This window comes from Cygnus atratus, chromosome 3 (assembly GCF_013377495.2).
Source record: "Cygnus atratus isolate AKBS03 ecotype Queensland, Australia chromosome 3, CAtr_DNAZoo_HiC_assembly, whole genome shotgun sequence".
NCBI classification, from domain to species: Eukaryota; Metazoa; Chordata; class Aves; order Anseriformes; family Anatidae; genus Cygnus; species Cygnus atratus.
The window spans coordinates 30,420,295-30,443,230 of NC_066364.1; the positions used below are offsets into that span (position 1 = coordinate 30,420,295).

The window sequence follows — 22,936 nt, forward strand, 5'->3', positions numbered from 1 at the left end:
TGCATCTCACAGCAATACTAGTGGGGTGGGTGGATGTGTCAGTCCTGACAGCTGCTTCATGTCCCCATTGGAAAAGGTGGGTTGTGGAAGGGTGGAAAGCCAGGAATCCAGCAATTAGAGTGGCAGCCCACTGTCTCTCTGCTTTACACCTCCTGCTTTGGCCTCCTGATGTTTTGGAGAGATCTGGGGGTGATTTTAGGAAGGGTGCAGAGGGGACCAGAGGGTGGGAAAGCATAGGTTGAACACAAATTGGGGGTTCTTATGTGCAACCTATGGATGTGGGGGTGCTTCAGAGCAGCCATGCAGGGCAGACAGGAGGTCCTTGCCCCTGCGGCAAGGGATAAATCATCCAGCCCAGGGTGTTGCATTTTCATGCAGGAAATGTTCCCACTCTTCTTGTTTTCTGCATAGCCACAAAGCTCCCAGTCTGTGGTGAGGCAGCGCCAAGCTCCCAGCCCCCCTAATAGAAGTGGCTTTGTGGAGGAATGTAACATTGACACGTTGTTAGGAGAGGATTTTCTTTAAGGGCAGCCAAGCCCCAGTGCTGTGGGAGAAGAAAAGCTGAACTTGCTCCAGCTGCCGCGGTGCCAGCGGCCGCGGGCGGGGCCGGGGGGTTGGGAGGGGGACAGGGGACGCTTTTGGTGTTCTGCAGGTCTCTCCACACACCCAACAGCTCGGAGCCGGGGAAACGGAGCCATCTGAAATGACAGGGAAGCTCCCCTCCTGTAAACTCCCAGAGAAGCCTGCGCAGCGGCAGGGATGCTATTTAACATCGTTTAGAGCTAATTAGTGCCCTGGGAGGCGAAGGCAGCTCCGGCCTCGGCGCCGGGCTCTGCCCGCGGAGGCCCCGGCGAGCAGCTCCCGCAGGGGCCGAGGTGCGTCCCCGGGGATGCTGAGGTGCCACCTCGCCGCTGGGGACAGGGGACACAGCGGGGAGCACAGGCCGCCGAGGTCCCTTCGTAGCTCTCCCGAAAATAGGCTGGGTTCCAGGGGATGTGTGTCTCCCGTGTAAAACACCCACTTTCTGCCCTTAGCAGAGAGGACAGAGAATGCTTAGGGCAAATATTGCATTTTTTTTTTTCGTAAATTTTGAAACACATTTGCAACGTATTTTCTTTCCGGTCTCAGTCACATTTTCATTCTTGCCCTAATTGCGGCTCTCCCTGGATATTTCCTTGACAAACAGCATTGTTAGAGCGGGTGAAAATGTTATTCTTTAGGTGAAAGGTATTCTTCATTTGTTTTGCCACAGTACTTCTTATTTTAGAGTGTGTGTGTGTGCAGCTGAGAATTTTAACAATGATAGAATTATTTAAATGTTTTATTTAATTACTCCATGCACTTGGAAATTGTTCATCAGACTGTTAAGACTGTTACTGAAAGTTAAAATCAGTTAGCAAATTAAGCTTCTCAGCTTCTCAGTAGCAGTATGCTCTTTATCTTCCAGTTTGAAGCATTTTTTTGCCTTTCCTATAGAAGGTTAACAAGCTGCAAGAGGGGTGTGTTGATTCCTTTTCTGTAGACAGATTCATATTTATCAAGCATGTCAGTCAGTGTATTTGTTTGTATAAAGCTGGCTTGTGGTTCAGTTGGAGTCTTTATTGAGGGATCAAAATGTAGAATATTCCTACCACAAACATGGTGCAATTTATCAATTGTGTCAGCAAACATTTAGGCAAGAAATGGAAAAGTTCCTTTCATGGGCAATCTGGTTCAAGTTAGATCAGCACAGGTAGTAAAAATAAGGGTGACCATTATCAGAGAGAGGTTTCTTGTTGTTAGTATTCATAGCGCTAAATGAAAGTGCAGTTTTATTAGCATCAGTTGAGTTTTGAAGGGAACTACCATACCACTGTTGCCTATCACTTTGAGAGAGTTCTGGACTTGGTGAGACTGTATTTTAAGAAATTCTGCATTACTTTGAGGTTTGGTACTGACATTGCCTAGCAATGGCTTTCGGAAAGGGATTGCAAAGACCTGACAGCTTTCTTACAAGATTGTGCATACTCTCCCATCCTTCAAATTTGCTTTCATCAAGCTTGACTACATGAAATACAAAATCTTTCCCCAAAACTATTTCCAGCCCCCTTCAAGAACCATAATGTAAATAGAGAACATTTAGATTAAAGCCTACTGCTTCCTTTTTGAACCTCTGAAGATTTTTGTAATTTTGAATATGAAAAATGGCTTAGGAAAATGGATGAAAGACAGTATTTTTCCTTTTCAAAAATTTGCAGCATTTTACAAAAGATGTGACAAGTACACAAAGGATGATTGTGTTTCTAAAAGTGCTGAAGAGTGTTGAACAATAAAAGGAACTAGGTCAAAAAAGGAAGCTGTAACCATATTTTTTTTTTAATAAAATGGTTTGGAAATATGTAGCTTAACCAGTATGTCTTCCATAGGCAGATCGTCACTGGTGTCACTGATTAAAGCAATATTGAAAATCACTACGTTTTCACTGAGACCCAGTTTCATTGTATCTTGATGCTTTTCCATAGTCTTACATCTGAGATGCTTAGCTTGGATCAAAGCACTAGCAAATAGATCTCAGTGAAGTCTCAGGCTGGGGCCTGAATTTAAGAGCTTAAGGGTATTTGTCCTCTTGATCTTCAGTGTTGTGACTGAAGTATCTCATGAAGTTTCTGTCAATATGACAGGGCGCAGGTCCAACTTTTGTGGACCTGTAAGCCTTTGTATGTAGTCAATCCATACATTTTTATGAATGATGTAATAAGAATGCAAAAATGTATTTTCTCATTGTGACCACTACAAAGCAATATTTTTATTTTTTATTTTTTATTTTTTTTTATGTAATGGTTTACTTAGAAACTTTATTTTGGAGTTTTCTGTTATAAAACAATATAAATATTTATTTTGTCCTATTACATTCATCAGCAGAAGAAAAGGAGAGGGGAGAAATTCACGTTAATAAAGTCTTGGTAATTGGAGTTCCAGATGTAATTTTGTGTATCATGTTCATTCAGTATAAATAATAATAATAATAATAATAATAATAATAATAATAATAATAATGGAATGTGACATTGTTCTACTTTGTCATAAATTCTAATCGCTTGACATCTCAGCATTTGGCGACTGTTGGGTTTTTGTTTGTTTGTTTCTAATTTCAGACCTGAAAGCAACTGGGATCTCTCACCAGATTTACTATTTATGTCCCTTTAATACAATAATTCGTGATATATTGTTGAATAAGAGTAAGATGCAAATAGTATTGTGAAATTTTCATGGCATATATGCATTTATTTATATGTCATTCCGTGAATGCCCTACTCTTGTTGCACACATTTAAGATGAATTTATAATATTCATCACATACCCAGAGATGACTAGATGGCTGAGTAGGTTAGACGTCCCTCATCAGAAAATCATATGCTGTAGTAACATGTCATAGCATGGCTTTATCAGAGGATTTAAACTGTTAAATCAATCCAGGATTTGTCTAGGAAGAGCAAAAATTACAAAATGGAGTCTAACATCCTCACAGAAATATTTAAAATCTAGTGAGTTAACAACTATTTAATATTAAAGTGAAAAAAAAAAAACAGACAATATCCATTACATTAGGAAAAAAAAATATATATATATAGCTTTGCTTCCATTTTTTTTTAAAATAAAAATTAATAATAATAAAAGTTTGGTTAGTAAATATGTTTGGTTATGTATATATGTCTGAGTTGTAATTTCTTTGGTGTCACAGTTTATATCAGTACTTCTCACTCTAAGAAGATGACATATTATTTATTTTGGGAGGAAATGTCAGCCTACTGCAAGAGTTTGCCCTGCCTTCAGTGATATCACAGGTGTATTATATAGGATATGAACACTGGTTTTCCATAAGCTCAATCATAAATCTTTGTTGACTTCAATGAAATAGCATGCTAGAAGCTGCTTTGTAACCTAAACGGTGATCTAGATTCACCAAGGCACCTTTTTTAACTTGAATTAAACCTCTATTTATGTGCATTATTGCACATCAAACATCATGGAGACCTGTTCTCAGCTGGGGACAAATGCTACTAAAGACTTCCACTTTAAGATCACTGAATCTAAATAGAAGACGATGATAAAGAATGGGGGAATACATATATATATATATATAATAATAAAAAGTGTTGAGACTGAAGACAAAAAATATCTGAATTAGGAACAGAATTCCTGAATGAGGAACAGCACTTGCTGCTGGTTCCTGTGAACAAGAACTCAATAGCACCAAGTCCTGTACCACCAAATATTTCAGACAAGTCAGGTCTTCTTTGTTTGCTTTTGTCACACGAGTAAGCCATTCTTTTTTTCCTCAAATACTTTTATTACAATTCGTCTGGCTGGGCATAATATCCAATGGCTTTACAGCACTTTAGACCTGTCCTTGAGTGTACTTTTGACTAATGTGTAAGTGTTCACATGTAGAACAGACATTAACAGCTGTTAATGGTGATTCTGTTTACACAGTAGGATTTTAGTTATTACGTCTCAGTGACATTACATGGAATTATATTATGACGTAATGGAAGTACTGCATTTCTTATTTTGTAGTGTTTTTACTTATGCATATATATTTTATAAATGTATATAACATAGTGATTCTGTGGTCTATTACACATTCTTTTTAAAACAATTTATCCTCTCCTGTTTAGAGCTATCCATATTGCTGTTTTGTTTAGTTTTCTGCTTGCAAAAGCATAGGAAAATGTGCTTTGTGTGTTGGTATACACAGAGGAATATTCAGAGGAGACTTTCTTTTTCTCTTCTTTGGGAATTAATTTTATGAAGTTCATTCAGTTGTGTTTTATCAAAGGATTCCAACTCAAAATTGTAGTCTTCAAATCGAAGTTTAGCTGTTCATTTATAAATATGCAGTAATTGTAATAAAACAAAGGTCACTGCAGAATTCCATTGAGCATTATTTGCATTCACTGTTAACAAGAAATATAAAATACTCTTTAGGATAGAGAAAGTTGTACATGATATAAAATACAAATTTACAAATTATGCATCATTGATACATGAATATTTCAGAGTTAGAGCCCTTTATGCTAGTTAAATCTCAACAGGAAGACAGTCAACTTTTTCAAAGTTTTTCTCAGTTTTGTTAATCTGTAAGTTACAAATAAGGTTTATATCAAATTAATGACGTTTTTTTTCTGATGGACTAGCCACATCAGAATTAATTAAACCAATGTATAATAACTGTGTATGAGATTACTGTAGTTACTTTACTCTTCAATGGACAAATTATTGTCCTTAATAAAAGCAAATTCCTAATGTTATAAATATAATTCAGTCTAAATAAAAATTAGATTAGAGCCCACAGAATAGATGTGAAACAGTGATACAATGTGTTCTTTCTATCAATTGCAAATTATTTCACAATTATATTAATTCTATCATTTCAGGTTTCTTATGCTTCTTTCTGTTTAGTTTTAGTTTTGAATGCATCCTTGACCCTGGGTAGAGTGAAACACATGCACTGAAAAAAAAGTGCTATTTTGTAACTGCTTGCTGCCTTCTTGTCTCCTCTTCTAGCTGATAGTCTCTTAATGTATTTCCCTTCAGTTTCTGTGGTTTTTGTTCTTCATTATCTGAAGGTGAAGGAAGACATATGATATACTCAGATTAGCATCCTTGGTGTGTGTAGTTGAAATTTGGAAACAAGCTGTTTTATAGCTATTCAGTTCAAATTTTATTTATATTTACCTGAAATGAAAAACAAACATACAAACAAACAAAACACAACATAAAAGATAAAATTTGAATGACATTCATTTTTTGGTAGCTTGATAGAAAAATGGTAACAGTGGGCCTTTTTGGCAAGTTTTCCACAATGCTTTCTTTTAATTCATCAGTAAATGTAAAACTGTTTGGCTGTTGGCTTTGGTTCCTATTGTTCTTCATGTATTAATTGTTCAGATATCAATTATGCAGAGACACCATTTATTTATAGTATGGTTTATATCTTTCATCTATTGCTGGTAGTTGTGTGTCTTTAAACAGATTCACTGAAGGATGATGGGGGGTTGAAGGATCAAGAGAGCAATTCTCCAGCTCCTAGCTGTAGAAAATGAACCAAACTTCTTTTCTAACTACAGTTCGAAATACCTTTTGTTATGAGGGAATATGTTCAGCCTTGCCTCCACTGAGGTATATTACTACAAGTTGCTTGTGTCAATTTGAGACCTGCTGAGGCTTCTGAGATGGCTCTGTCTTCATTCCGTTCCCTTTGCTGAACTGTTTCAGCACATGAGCCAAGCAGAAAATTATTCAGCTATGGTTTTTGTTTGTTTGTTTGTGTAGTGGTATTTTTGTTTGTTGGGGGGGGGGGGGGGGGCATCAGGGGTTGTTATTGTTTGCTTTGTTTGTTTTGTTTTCCTCTTCTTGTTAGATGATCTTGATGTTGGGTGAGTGTGCTACAGTGGCCCAGCAGAGCCTCCATAAGTATCAAAAAGTGGCACGAGAAAGAGCTGGAAAGGAAAAGCTCTGCTGGTGTAGCCAGGTTTAGGTTAGTTCAGGCCCCAAAAAATATTTTATCAAAAAAGCAGTCAAAAAACGTCACTCTTGTCCATTCTTTTTCATTTGTTAGCAGCCAGTTGCACAATTCTATATTTCTAGGCAAATATATCAGGTTCAGTTACAGTATTACCAATGGATCCTTCAAAATAGCGTCCAAGATATGTGTTCAACCAGAACTTCCCACTGAGCACTAAAGAGTTGTGCAAATTGCTGTGAAAGTATGCACAGAGTGCCCAGAGATGATTCTGCGAAGCCCTTGAAACTCATTCCTGTAGTGCAGCTGGAAAGGGTTTAAATTATAGATTAGAAAATCAGGGAACTGAATTCGTGCTATTTATTCTTGTGAAGGAATAGTGTTGCCCATGCTTCATGTAAGAAGAGAACTTTTTTTCCTTACAAAGGATTTTGGAAAATATTAAATCTTAAGATTTCATGTGCAATCTTTCCTTGAATCCTAAATGGTTCGCTTTTCGCACGCATGTTTTGCTTTTCTCATGTATGAATATATGTCCTTTGCAGTCCCTTCTGTTAATGTGCACATAGAGGAGGTGAATTGTCTGCAAAGCTGGGCACTTCAGCTTGAACAATGAGTTATGTTTTTATCTTTGGAAATGTTTTGTTTGTTCTGCAGCATTGGCTGCTGTCTTCACTGATTGGCACACATACAGGTGCTCCATACTGCTAGGTTTGAAGGCTGATGGATGTGCTTCATACAGATGAAGGAAAGGAGGAAAAAGATTCAGCACTGCAGGAATAATATGAGTACAGAGCTTAATCCAGCTGGTCCTGTCTCCACCAAATGTCTAGGAAGTCACTGACAATACAGAGAGTATCATGATTTTGCTGTCCTTGGAGGGGAAGAGGGTTCCAAGGCTGGGATAATAGCCAGTCCCAGCACCTGGTAAAGTTGTGGCAGTTATGTATAGGGCCATAGGGCTTCAGCTGATTATGCTATTATTTGGGTTCATAAATCCAATAAATATGAAGCTAAATGCTTGAAGGAGAATTACAATCAGAAGAAAAGTTTGATAATTATTGTCCTGGGAGCAATGTAATATACTTAAACATAATTGGAGCAAGGCCTGGAACCTATGCTTTCCTGTTGTGCAAATGAATGTTCAAATTATTGCATATCTCTTTAGTCCAATGAATATGTAATTAATCCACAAAAATCAGTGCAGCTTCAGATTTGGGAAAAAATCAAGACTATTCCCGTCCCTTGACCAGACAAACCTTCTGAGAACCAGAGCCACTGAGTCCAAATTGCTGCAGGTGCTTCAGCTGATTACAGGGTGATCAGGTCAGGGTTAGTAGTAGATTGTAAAAGGATGGTTCCATCTTTGACTGTGGTTCATACAAAGTTTGGTCAAGTAGATATGGTCCAAGCCCACCTTTTAGATTAGACCCTACTGCTAAATAGGTGGAAGTGACTCTCCGGAGTTTGCCACTTCTCACAGCTGAGGAAATGCCCAGACTCTTATGTGCACCTTGTGCACGTTGCTTATGGCTCTTCGACACCAGTAGGTATGAGCTGCTCTGGGATGACCATTTTGAAGATCCCCATTTCAGATGTAGGCCTCGTGGGGCATGTAAATTGATTTGATTTGATTTGTAAACACAGCCTCTGTAAATCATTTCCATTCCCCATAGTACTGCTATAATAGCAATGCCTTGCCTTCTGGTGAAATTATGAGGATAAATACATCAAAACTTATAGGATACTCAGTAAGCAGTATTATACAAGTACTTAAACCATATAGATTATGCCATCAATGCTAAACCTGAAAGATATATATATATTATTTTTTTCTCACAGTTCTGATGAAAATCAAATCCATATTGGCTTCAGGTATTTTGCAGCGCTTGAAGTGCAAGTTTGATTTTACTGACAGTTTTGCAGATGAAATATATAACAGGAATGAATGGATCTTACATTTATCTGCTGTTACATACTTTTAAGATTTTGGATAATGGATTTTTGTCCTGGTTAAGTTTGAAGAATTAATTAAGAAGAATTAATTTGAAGAATTAATTAAGTTTGAAGTGATGCCAAAAAAAAAAAATAGTTTGATAACATGTATAGTAACTTTACAATTAAAGATTTTCTATAATGAATAAGGCATGAAGAGGAACCCAGGCGTACTTGAATGTAGCATCTAAATGATTTTCAGACATGACTGGATTCATGCTTTTGTGTTCACTTGCACATAATTAATCTCAATGAATCAATAGGATTATTCATGTAAATGAGATTTAATTAAAAGGTTTGCCAGTAAAGACCCTTCAAAGAAAATGTGGATACTCTTTAATATATATAGTCAATATTAGAACAGCAAACAATTATTTTATTATTAATGGGATTAATTTGGTTCCAGATTCAGAAAACTAAAATTTTAGTGGTTAATATCATCTGGAACAGTAACATGTTTTTGTTACATTAACCATGTATGCAAAATTAAACATCAGTTGAAGTTTTCTTTTTGGAACAAACAGACAGATTTTTCAAAAAGAGGTTTTCAAGAATTCCATTTTATTCAGCAGCTTTCTCTCTTGCATATGACATAGTGTCATTATATGTTTTATTAACTTAATTCAAGGATTATTGTGGCTTTTTTTTTTTTTTTTTTGTCCTTTCAGAATTTAGTTTCATTATATTACATGCTTATGATTTGTGCTTCATTTTTTTAAGGACAGCCAGTAGAAATGACATTTTGAATATCTAGGATGTTTAACAGTTCTTTCAATGCACTCCATTGACGAATCCAAGAAACTAAAATTTGGGGTAGTTTCCTTAATTGGGCAGTAATCAATCTAACTTTACAATTTTGTTTCCTCTTCCTGTTTCCTCTATTAAATTACAATTACATTACCAGCTCTCTGTTTCCTTTTTGGAAATGGCTTTATGCAGTATATCCACTTGAAATCTGCAATGATGTCCCAAATCATTTGTGTTTTATAAATATCTTCATTCATTTCTCAAGGGTTAATGTTACATTCCAAATACTGCTGTGGTCAAAAAAGAAGCACACATCAAGCAAAGACTTTGCTGTTAGTTTAACTAAAAATTTAACAGTGTAATAAAGGATTACAACAGAAATTACTAATTACTACAGAGAAATAAAATTAAAATAAAATAAAATAAAATAAAATAAAATAAAATAAAATAAAATAAAGCATTTGAAGAACAAGCTTAATAATAAACTGTATATATGTACCCACCTCCTCTTAGCTACCTTTTTTGTGTGCAGTGCCCCTTTCAGTGCTCCTCTAGTCTAAAGATTTTTGGCATCAGTAATGGAGCAGGGCTGTACAGAGAGTTATCAGTGTCTGAAGTCCCTCCCATGAAGGAATTCTCTGGTCACCTTCTTTTCACTCAGTGGTCTGCCTGGGCCTATTTTTGTGTGTTTTTTGACATGCTTTTACATATTTACTGGCTTGCAGCTTAATCTTATACCTCAGTTTACTATATAAGGACTGTCTTACATAAACAGGATAAATAGTCTTTGTTTTTATTGTTTCTGCACTACTTTGACTGATCATGCATGTATTCTTAGCTTTGGGATCCTGACTACCATCTTGAGCACCTAATTAACCCTGCTGGACCTGTGCTCCTCTGTAATGCATCCAGTATCTCCCCTTTGGAGGCTCTCATACCATGACTATCCTTTTCAATTATTACCATTATCGTTATGCTGGGGTAATAAGCACATCATTCTATACAGACCTACTATTTTTTGCTACCAACTATTTTAATAAAAATATGGTTATACTGACTGTTCCTATAAAGCAAAAGTTAAACAAATCAGGCAATAGCTGCCTGATCGTTGAACAAACTTAAACAAAGCTCCAGGAAGAATAAGACAGGTTCAGACAACATTTGACATGTCCTGAGGCATTTTGCTGGCAACATCAGTACAGTATTTATTGGGATACAGGGCTACCCTAAAAACCCTTTAGAATTAATCAGCAAGAATGACACCGGTTATCTACATTGTACATTTATTTATTTTTTCCCTGTTGAATGTGTCCAGGAGCTTCCATGGACTGTGTTAAAACAATTTAGCATTCTAAAGCCTGCATTTTTTGTTGTTGTTGTTGTTAGATGAAAGAAATAGTACCACTTTATTGATTTATATTTGACAAATTTGACAAATGGTTTCACTTTAGACCCATCTGGCCAAAACCAGGAATCGTTTTAGTGGCCGTTGCCTAATATTATGACTGATAAAATTATGATAAAAACATATGCTTTTTGATTTTCTTTTTGATGTTCCTGTTTTGGTTTGTTTTGTTTCTGTAAGTTTGGTTTCACATTAATCTCTAAACATATCCTTTCACCTAACATTTTGAGTACATGGCATGTGTTAGAACATGAAATTGAGAGTTATTTAAGACTACAACCACTGTCAGAGAGTTTCTTTCTGAGAAGGAGAAGGAATTAAATATGAAGAACTGGAAGACTGTTTATTGTACAATCAGCTATGAAAGACTATGGGGCCCTAAAGGCTGTAAGTATATACAGTAAAGATTATCAAAAAACATGAAAAGCAGATCATTTTAACCACAGCATTTATAATTTACTTAGATGCAATGAAGTGAGAAATCCAAAAGCGAGCACCTAGGATGTTTTGATGTTTGAGTGAAACTGTTCATCAATTATTAGATTTCAGAAGTTGACAAATGCCTTAAAAAAATATCTTAACTGAATATCTTACAATAATGTTATGACATGTTATGTCAACTTTTTTTTTTTTTTTTACATTTCTAATGTCTATTTTCTATTGCTCATATATTTGGACCACAATATTTCACTTGAAACAGTTAGGCATGAAAGTTCTCAGATTCAGACAATATTTTGCATTAAAATTGATGTGGATGTATTTATAATAGAACAGCTATTCTTTCCAATGATCTGTTTGCTACTTTTATAGCTGAGAGAGCTCAATTAAAAAATAACATTTATTTTGCTAGCAGCACAGAATGGTGTGAATTGCATAGTCTTTTTCACATGGATCGTTGTAATGTGTCTTGTATCAACCAAGAATTGAAGTCTTGTCCAGTCAGACTTTTCTCACAGCTCAGTTATCATTATAACTGCTTAGCTTATGTTTCACAGCTACTTAGGATCTTTGTACATTTTAAAAGAGAATGCTATCACCTAAAAGTTATCCTTTTGGCAAATTAAAGAAAATCACTGTGGTATGCTGAAAATGTAGACCATTTTGCAGAGAGAAAATTGGATTAAAAATCAGATGAAATGCTTAAAATTTATAAAATATTTGTGTCAATGGTATGGATTATTTCCAAATAAATTAATAAATAAGTTGAGACTAGATGCAGGGTACACTGGAGATTTCTTGGGAAAAAATACTGAAGATGCTGAGTGTTCTCTTCTAGAGAAAGTCGCTATTTCGATATGACACCAAGATGGTATCTGATAACTGTGATATAATTAGCAATCCTGCCATTTCAGGACAGGGATCCCTTTGGCATGCAGGCAAAAAGTCCCTTGGTATTCTTCTTTGTTCCTTTGGCAGAGTCACATTGCTCATGGTAGTATGATGCACTGGCGAAGACACAAAGTGCTGTGTTGATCAGAGAATATATTATGTGCATGCTAACTTGAAGGATGATCACACACTGTTTCTCTCATAAGACAGACCCTCAGGCCACAAAGTCCATTTCAGCATATTTGCTATTTGTAACTTGCAGCTCTCTTTTAGAAATTGTCACATTGCCCTGATGGAGTTCACAGTGAAATACTGAGCAGGCTTCTTGGTTTGTAACTCATAATAAAAGGTTTATACATTCTTAAATTTCCCTTGAAACTGCTCTGGCTCTAAGTATTCCCCCCCCCCCCTTTTTTTTTTTTTTCTCCCTTGGTCTACCTGCAGTTTCTCTTGTCTCTAGGTTGTTACCTTTTTGCATTACTCTTTCAGATAAACCCTCAGATTTCCCAGAAGCTTGCACTTTCACAGAACTCAGTTTTATTAGTACTCTAAGCTTTCGGTTTACCCCTTCTGGGAGATAAAATAGGTGAAGCAAACAAACACAGAAGCTTTGCAGGAAGTTTAAAAAAAAAAAGAAAAAAAAAGAAATAGAAAAAAAAAGAACAAAACAACAGCTTTTACTTCAGCTAGTTGGGGAAATGCACAGTCTTGGACAAAGAAATAAAATCCCTGTATTTAATTCCTTTTGTTTGTTTGTTTGTTTGTTTCCCTCACCACTCTAGTCATATGACCAGTTAAAGCTGAAGTTTTATGAGGAATCCAATATTCCCAGCTCTACTCTCTATTTTGCACATGATTTTTCCGCATTATGAATTCTGTTTCAATACATTTCTGCCTTCAGGAAGCTGTGTCATCAGCTTCCTGTTTTCCCCACTAGTTTTCCATGTAAAAAACATCTCACCCATCAAAGGCAGGATATGACTACCAGCCCATGCCCTGTTCATTTCTGCAGATCATTTTACAGTTGTGACTGTGGACTGTAGTGTAAGCTGCAGTGGGTTAAACTAGGTTGTGAATTTAGTTTGCATATTGCCCAGAACCCAATCTTCCCTCAGTAAGGAAACACTTTAACCAAAAAAAAAAAGTAGGCTTTTCTCCAATTTGCTTCTGCTGGCCCCCAAAATCTTGCCTTCTTAAGCCACTTAAGTTTCCCAAGGGTAGGGTTGATCATGAACTAGTAAATTCCCTTCCTTAGGATACTTTGAGCAACATACTAGTATATGAAAAGCATATTTACTCTCTCTTCTTAGCTGGTATTTTTTAATAAGAGAACAAAAAGGCTTTGTGTTTGAAGCAGTACTCTCTCGTATATATAGCACTGCCCAAAAACACATAGAGGTTTGGTCATCAGCAGGATATATGTCTTCTTCTGGCTCACAGCAGATTTATGTGGTCACCTAGATTCTCAGCCAGGCTCAAAGAGGAGACAAAGTACAATGTGAAGTTCTGGAAGCCTTTTTTTTAGGTCCATCAGGAACAAGGATGTCCCCACATATGCACTTCAGCAGCTAATCCCAGGTCATCTGCACCACTTGCTTGAAATGAAGTTTCCAATTCTGCTCAGTCTCCTTAGAGATACCAAAGTAGGTATCTAGAACGTAGACAAGGATTGTAAATTAATCCATTTGCAGTAACCTTGTAGATTTTCATGATGTTGCTTGTCAAGCTTTGCTTACGTTAATATTTAATCTCCACTGACATCAGTGGTATGGAGGGGAAAAGGTGAGCCAAGGAGGTGTTCTCTGGTACAGGTTTCATGTCATTTTAAGCTGATCTACTAGAAAGAGAGCCACGTGCACTCTTCGAAATGAAATTATGAGTGAAATTTCTAGGTCGTATTTATAGGAAACATTATTTTTGTTCCTATTTATATAAAAGCACAGTTACAAGTTAGTTGCTTATTAGTGTAACAAAGGTACAGGCATTATTTCACCAATAATTTATATTTTCTATTGCATTGGTTTCACTGCCACAAATTATTAGTACATTTTAGAATAGATCTTAAGTGTGTAAATGCAGTCTACTCAAATGTGACAAAATCTTAATCTAAACTACATAAAAGGTCTTTGAAATCACAAGAAATATAGACATCAAAATACTTTAATTTATGCTTATAACTATATACAAAATGAATTTACTAATACTGTTCAATATATGTTGTACATTTTTTGTTTAAAGTGTTTTTATGAAAACATACTAAGCTCAGGAAAATGGAAATAATTGTCTACATATATACAATGAGTCTAATGATATTATAAATCATTTATATTTTGGAGGATATAGCTTATCAAAAACTGTTGAAATTAATGGTGTTAGCCCATTCTGTCTATAATAGCACAGAAATGTTTTAAATTGTCCCCTGGATTTTTATGGGATTGTGTCTGTTTGCTTTGAGGATTATGGAATGTTAAATACTGTTAGGAGAAAGTAATCCATGTGGGCTGGTTGTCACCTCTGCCAAAGAAACAGATGGACTGGTGACCTTTTCAGGGCAATGTTAGATCTATGTGCTTTTGAGTGACAATGGTGCTGGGAGCACTCTTGCTCTCTAAACTGTCTTTATACAGCTAATCTTCATTTATATCTGTGAACAGCTCTAATGACCAACCACAGAATTACTTTATGTTTTTTGTTTCTTTTTGTTTCTTTGTTTGTTTGTTTTTGTTTATTTATTAGGCTATAGGCTATAAATTACCTACTCCCTTTGCAGTCATCCTGTCTCCAGTAGATTTGCCACAGCTGAATTCGTCCTAGTTGTCCCCGGTGAATATCTAGTAGCATGAATTTTGAACTGTGGCCAGGTATCATACATAAATGTCTTTGTCCACACAGGTGTCCCCTACAACCTTTGAGAACACATTTCCATTTTCCAGGAAGTTTCATTTTTATGTACCGCACTAATCAGTCACATGATAAGCACACTCACACACAAATATTTTTCTCTGAAAAATACGCAGGGGTCTTGCAGTTTTAACGTTTAACCAGATTTCCTAATGACATTAAAAAGAATCTTTTTTTTTTTTTCTTTTTACTGTATTAGCAGAGATGTTTTTTTTTTTTCAATTCGCTTTAGATAATTTCATGTATACTTACTGAAATTGTTGGTATGCAGCTATCAAAAGGCAATTTATGCCTCCACCAGAAAGTCTGTGAAGATTACCGGAACTATAAGATACTGGTTTCTGAGGTTACCATTAACCATTTCAACAGTAATAAAATAAATTAACAAAGCGCTGGTGTTCTTTGTATCAGTCTTTACATATTTTTCCATTTGGAAAAAAAAAAAAAGGTAAACATATAAGTATTCCTCTTCCTCCTCCTCCTCCTCCTCCTCCTCCTCCTCCTCCTCCTCCTCCTCCTCTTCCTCCTCCTCCTCCTGCTTCTTCCTTTTTCTCTTTTATTTATTTGTTTATTCAGTTTGGTGTGTAGAACTGATGATGATTGCTGGAAGATCACTTAAGTTAGGAGGCTGTGCTCATGTCTTGCTTATATTTTATCATTTTTGTGGTGTGATGCTGCACAGGATTTGGATTTTGAGCAGAGGGTCATCAGTCTCAGAGGACTAGAGATTTCCTGGTCCTGATTAATCTTAAATAAGATTTCCAACTTAACTTACTGAAGTAGTGATGTTTAATGTATAAATGCATATTAAGACTTTCGGTTTGTTCATATTTGAATTCAGTGTGTTCGTGTAACCAGATACAATAATAAATTCAAGAGATTTTACAGGTGGTATCTTAATGCTAAAATGTTACTTTCAGGCTGATGTATGTGAACAGATTCCAAAATGCTTTTGAAATTATGTGAAATAGAATCATAGACAAATTCAGGTGTGAGGTGACTTCTGGAGTCCAATCGTTTGCTCAGGGTAAAATTGTTGAGTTACATTTTATATTCCAGTCTGCTCTTTGGTTTATAATGAGGATTTCTTGATCCTTAATAGTTTGTATATATGTCAGGATTCAGCAAATAGTTAGACCTATAATCAAAGCTAGTGTGTATGTTGTCAGTGAGTTTTGTTGTTCTGTCAGTCATCATAATAGTCCATGTTTTTATTTTTAGTTATTCTTTAACATGTGTCAGGTTGCAGTATTCTAATCAGGAATAAAATGATTTAAAACAAGCTGAGAGAACACAGAATGACCACAGCCAAAACAGTTAATCTGAAAAAATAGCTAATAAATGCTTCTAGAGAAAACTGTCCAAAAATAATTATAGTTATGATATATTTTTGTAACAGTTTTTTGTACAGATTTTTGTAACAGATTTTTGTAACAGTTTGGCATTTAACAAGTCAGTTTCAGTGTCCTCAAGAGTCTGTATCCAAAAAAATTAGTAGTTTGTTACAGTATTTTATATCACTCACCTACACAACAGTGAAGAGCATGTTTGTATGCCTTCCCTTTTGCTTCAGATATGTCATAGCTGTACCACGCTATTGGTAGCTTCTGACACTGAAAGACAAGATAAGGAATCTCTATTCAATAGTGTTCTGGAAAGGGGAAAGAGAAGAGGCAGCCAGACAAGAATATTCAAAGTTAAAGCTTGTAGGGGGAAGATAAGGCAGTATAAAAAGAGAAATAGATTAATGCTAGCCAGAGGGGTTAAGATAATAAGGATTTTCTTACAACATCATAGGGGAAAAAAAATACTGGAAAGATGGAACGGAATGATATTAATCTCGTTTAAAATAGCTCAGTTAAAAAGCTTCTTTTTAGGAATAAGAAATTAAGTGTGATTCTAGAACAATTATAAAGTAAGAAGATCTTGACAAATAAGAAATAAGTTAACTGTACATTTAACTGTATGTCCCCAGATATATGAAGGATATTAAAATACGCTTTCAAGTCAAGAACACTTATTTATAGAAACTCCAAAACAGAGAATTAAAAATATTTAATTGAATGAAAAAAAAATATATATAAAATCTAGGCTAAATACCAGATACAAGATACCAACTCCAACATCTGTTTAAATGCAGTATACTTTTCAAAGCTGTGTGCATGAACATTGTCCCTAGATATAAATAAAGAAATTACAAATATAATGAATTATTCCTATGCTAGCAGTGGGCTGAAGAACTTGAGAAGAGAGGGTTAAAAGAAGAAGACTAGAATTTCTGGAGATTACTGCTTGAATATGCAAGCTTGAAGAGGCAATGGTAAACATGAGCAAAATAAGGATATTTAATTATGTAACACATGGGCATTCTTGTTAGACCTTCTTTACTCAGCAAATATATTACAATGAATTGCATTATAAATGACACCCGTAATATATATTATGTATATTCTATATGCATACCTATATATATGTACATATGTAGATGTACTCATTGTATTTTTTTTTTTGTATTCAAAACATTATGATTTGATAGTAAGAGACTCCTATACTCACGTAAATAAAGATCTTAATAAAAGGGAGGATTTTTTTTTATTTTTTATTTTTTTTCTTCCAGAACAGGAAAGAGTTAACACATGGTAGTCAAAGCAGACTAATTTAACTCCTATACTAACCTGGTATTTTTAATGATAGGTGAGTATGATCCATGAATGATTGAAGGACCAATGGGCATGAATGACACAAACGTAACTGTAGGTAGGAAGGTTTAGTAGTTCATGGAATAGCAGGCTGGAGTAACCACCACCATTGCCCCAGGTTAAGCCTCTCTGTTCATTGAGTTTTCTGAGTATTAAACCATCATTTATTTCAGAATAGAAAAACAGCTCAAGAATTGTATATTTCAGTGCTGATAGCAAGGCTGAAATAGAAGTTAACTAGTGCATAGCATTTTTTGTGACTCTGCTGTAAGGTGATTTCTGTGCTAAATATATCCGGAAAACATTTTAGACCTGCAAAACAGACCAAATCTCTCCAGGAATCACTGTTTTCTCATTTGAAAAATAGGCTTACTTCACCCTGGAGGAATTCTTCAGGGGTCACAGGATATACAGAAATCCAGAATTTTCCTTTTGCAAGAGTTTCTTCTCTGCTATTACGGCAGAGACAGTCTTTCAGTCAGCCTCCAGCACTTTTTCTTGTTTGTCTTCTCAATTTCTCTTTGCAGGATTGATTCCTTCAAGACTAGAGAAGAATATACTCTGGGGAAAGCCTGCGATGATTTCCTGTGTCACCCCTAGATTGTCTTGGGGCTAAATACAGCAGGCATGTCACACCAAAGCAAAGAATTAATTCACTGAGACTGAGATTGTGGTAAAAAGGATTAGACAGTTAAAGAAATACAACAGAACATCCCCAGTTATACAAGAAAGGAGTTTAATCCTCTTCTTACAACGCCAAGTAATTACTTTTTAGATGTTTGGAAAAAGCATATGTTCTTTGAATTTCTTCATAAGGCTTATCTTAGATTTACAGGTGTGTTTGTTGGCAAATATATTCTTAAACGTTGTAAAATTAGATGCTAAAGAAAACTACAGATCCTGACATATGTCTGTTGAGTTGTATTGAGCTCTAGAAGGCTTGTCTTTGCCTATGGAAAGTTCAAAAACTGTAATGAATTCTTTATTAGTTTAGAGCCACATTTAACTCATTTTAAAACCTGGTCAAGGTGATTCTAATAAGAGGATTCTAAATTAGTTATTTTCTTGTGAGATCCAGTATGAAACTTCCTGCATTTCTCTGAACAGATGCACGTGAGGCTGTATTTGAAGGAAGGATAAATCTTTATTAGAAAATATATTAGTATAGATTAAGGTCATGTATTGGTTTCCAAAAATGTGGTGTTAAGAAGTACACATCTTTTTCCCCCAAGGGAATGTGTAATACTGTTTATAAGGACACAATCGCCTCTGAAATGAAAGGTGTATAAAAGATGGAAGACCGAGTTCTGGAAATAATCTACTTTGATATTGTAAGCACACAGAGAGCTGCTTTCCTTAGAAGAATTTAACTCTCCTGTTACTTTTTGCAGTACATCATTCAAAGGACCTGCATATTTTTCAGCTTTTCTCATACACAAGAAATAAACAAACAATACTGCCTTTCTTTCAAGGAAATATGGAGTCTTTCGCACAGTAGTTTACTGGAAAATAAAAATATGAACTTTTTGCCTGGAGGTATGTGTTAGAGCTTGCAAAATGACAAGGAAATTTATTTTTTTTATTATTGTTATAGTTATTACTATTATTATTTTCAGCCTATTGTGTTCTATACAGAAGAAGTGTAAAGAAATTTCTTGAGAGAAAATAGAGTTTTCTAAAGTCTTTGCTACAGACAAATTCCAGATCTCATCTTTTTAGCAGATGTCATTGCAAAATCTTTCCAAAGAGAGCTATATTTCATATTGAGTGCCTCATTTACAAACATAGATAATTAGGCCAGCAGAGAAACATTGAAACAGTCTTTTGTATTTATTCTTGGGTTGCAAGAGACTTGTTACCTTACATTGTTTGCTTTTTGTTTGTTCTTTCATATCAAAAGCCAACAGCAACAACAACAACATCAAAAAAGTCAATGAATGTTAATATGGAATATAGGTACATGAAAATAAATAAATAAAAATCCAACATTATCCTTGAGGAAAAGCAACAAATGTATTGTTTCTAGACTTATCATTCAATAATAGGTTCTTTTATTTTCCTGTGTATCTTGACGATTTTTAGTAGCTAGAATTTCACTTATGTACCGATGATGTATTATCAGATATATGTTACCTTAGACTCTTGAGGTAAAAATAGAAATTACATTTCTACTATGATTTGTCTACAGTAAAATTCTGTCCTTCGCTTTGGATTCAGATTCCATCAGATCCACAAATCCAATAGAATAACAAATTTTAATACCTCGATATGCTCACAACTTTATATCAAATACTATATAGAATGTCATTGCATGATAAAACATCAATAGATATATTAATTTTTAATAGCAATTTCAACCTATAGAATGTGAATCTCCTAAAAAAAAAGGTCTCATTTCAGTTTGTGCTAGTATCCATGATACTCAATCTAAGAAGTAGGCTTTAAAACAGAACTGAAATGTGACATTAGGTTTTATACAAGAGAGTATCAATATATTTTTCAACCTTTTTATTGAAGGAACATATGTTAGAAACAGTAAGTAAACAAAATTATTCATCAAGAGAGTGCAAAAGCTGTAAGGTTACATAATATTAACTCTAGTGGTGTATTTTATTTGTGGACAGAGTTCATATTGCTAAACAAATATCTTATGCCATCATTTGGTTGATTCACAAACTATTTAAGATAAAGTTCACTGCAATTTATAAATTACATTTTTTTTATTCTGAAAGGCTTGGCAACTTCCAGAAGTATTATATATTCAGTTTCATAACAACAACAACAATAACAATAACAATTTAACTTTTTAGAGATAATACTTATTAACACAAGTTGGAGAACAGTTTTTAATGAACAAGTTAATTGATAAGTTTAACCCATCCCTCTCAAAGAAAATTTGTGACTCAATTATTATTTTATTAAACTTTCTGGTATAAATATTGTATTAGTGTCTTTTAATCTTTTAATTAATCCATTCATCATTGGTAATTGCTTGCATAACTGATATCTTTTGTTGTGTTCCTTATTTGAAAGAATTTGAAAACTGATCAAAAATAAAATGGAAGTCAGCTCAACCAAATCTTTTAAAACTCAAACTAAGAATGTGTGAATTGCAGTATCTGCACAGAAGTGTATTTTCATTTCACAGTCTAAATCTTCTTTTCTGTCTTTGTGCAACTTGTTATCGAAAATCTTGATATGTATGAGTTTTCATGGCTGCCATTCCATCTCTCTGTCTCTGACTTTCAAAGAAGTAATGTTAGGATAAAATCTTCAGCTTAACCTTGAATCTGTTAAAGTATGCCTTACTTTCTTCTAAGTCCTGATCCTTTGAACTTAGAGTATCAATACATTGGTTTCTATGTCTGTATCAAAAATTATTCGTAAACACTTGGTAAACTTGGCCCTTTTAAAAGCAACATTGATATCTCTACTCTTGCATGTATGGATCTCCCCTAGTCATTGTATACATGATGACATTTGCCTATATTCAGTATGTTTCTAATTAAGAGGTTTGTAGAAAACCAGAGATCTGAAGCTATTTTTGGACCAGGTGTTATTTTGCCAAGTTATTAAGTTTTCATATTCTGTTTATAACACTGAAGGCATTTATCTCAAGAAGCTTTTTAATATAATGGCTAGATATTTTTCAGTAAAATATGTCCATGAAAAATGGTAGTTCATTGAAACAGGAATTTTGAGGGAAGATATCAGTTTATGTCACAACGACTGGATTTCTCTTCAGAACAGGACAAAGAAAGAATAAGTAGTAAATAGCCAGGAAATGCAACAGGGATGTGGGAGGCCCATCTTCAAGAACTAGGTCTTCCTCTTTCAGAACAAGGACATGAACTTTAGGCCTGCCCACACCACAAGGCACTAGATTTCTGGTACGTTCCTTTCAACTTCTGTTGTTATAACTGTTTGTTGTTATTGTTGTTGTTGTTGTTTGGTTGGTTGATTTGGTTTTGTTTTGTTTGTTTGTTTTTAAACAGAGATTACTTGTAAGGGAAAGAAAATAACCCTCTATTCCAATAACGGGGAGACATGGTGAAAAATATGAGCAATTTAGAGAGGTGAACGTGGTCAGGAGTGCTATAATCAAGTGTACTGAACTATGTATTATATGTCTTTTAAGAGAAAATCTGTGGATGTTTGCGTCTGTCATATCCTCATTTCGTGTTGGTTCTCTGTCTATACATTGCTCAGTACAGATTAGGATTGCATTATATTGAATTTTCTCATAAAGTAGGTTGAAACAACCAGTTGCCTGCCTGAAATTTCTTAGATATTGTTTATAAACCATAGAATAAGGGTAGAAAATAGTAGGCATATTATTATGTGTATCTTCTAAAATCTTGTTTTTATGTGTTGGTTGATTTCTAAACAGGGCATGATATGGGATGAGAAAAATTATCCCCTCCTTCCTGATTAAATTCATAGAAATTGTGGGGAAGAGCTTTTCAAGGCATATCAGAAAAAAATATCTGCACTTACTTTCTTTAAATGGTCCAGTTTGCAGTTCTGAGTTACCACCTATTTCTGTGTATTGTTAAGGTCTTGATGTACCACAGGGTAATGTACTTTTTACTTGAAACTATCTTTAAATGCAATAAATACTAGAAGGAGCATACAGCAGTTTATATTTTTACAAAAGACAGAATAGTTTCTACCTCTCATTTTTAGTTCTTCATACTGCAATACCTAAAGTGCTTTCACTGCCCAAGTTGGTTTAAACTGAATTGCCTAAAAATATCTATGATTAATAAAAGGGCTCAAGAGGGCCTTGCAAGTTCATTGTATCTGCATGTCCTCCCCACCCACCCCCCCCCAAACCCCAGTAAATAAATAATTCTAAGCTGTATCTAAATAATTCCTTATAGATACACATTTAACCTGGTTTTAAGACACTGCCAGGAATGGAGATTTGTTGGCCACCCATGATAAGCTGTTTTACTAGACCTGACAGCCTGTTGTAAAAGGAAATTTGATTAATTTTGAGGAATTGACAAATTCCTCGTAAATCCTTGTTGCCTCTTCTTCTGCTTTACATTTTATTATTTACAGGCAGATTTTTTTTAAGGGGAATTAAGTTTAAGTTGATCAGCCAATAAATCATCATCTCTTTTCCCTTTTCTGAAAGAGTAATGTAAGGTTGGTGATTCCAGCAAATTTGACCAAGGTCATCTGCAAGAGTTCCCAAAGGCTGTATCTAAGTTTCAGGGCCTGGGGTTGTTCGTGAATTGTCATGTGGGCAAACCATGTGGCCACACCTGGACTCACTTGCTAGAGTGAGATGAAGGGAGATGTCACCACCCAGTCCTCCCTTATCTTTCCCGTTCTTTGGTTGGGAGA

The 22,936-nt window shown here is 35.1% G+C and overlaps 1 protein-coding gene across 1 annotated transcript in view; it reads left to right on the top strand.

Moving 5' to 3' along the window:
- ADGRB3 (adhesion G protein-coupled receptor B3) overlaps positions 1–22,936 on the top strand; it is a 461,748-nt gene that overhangs the window by 4,256 nt on the left and 434,556 nt on the right. The gene's annotated exons all lie outside the window — the stretch shown is intronic.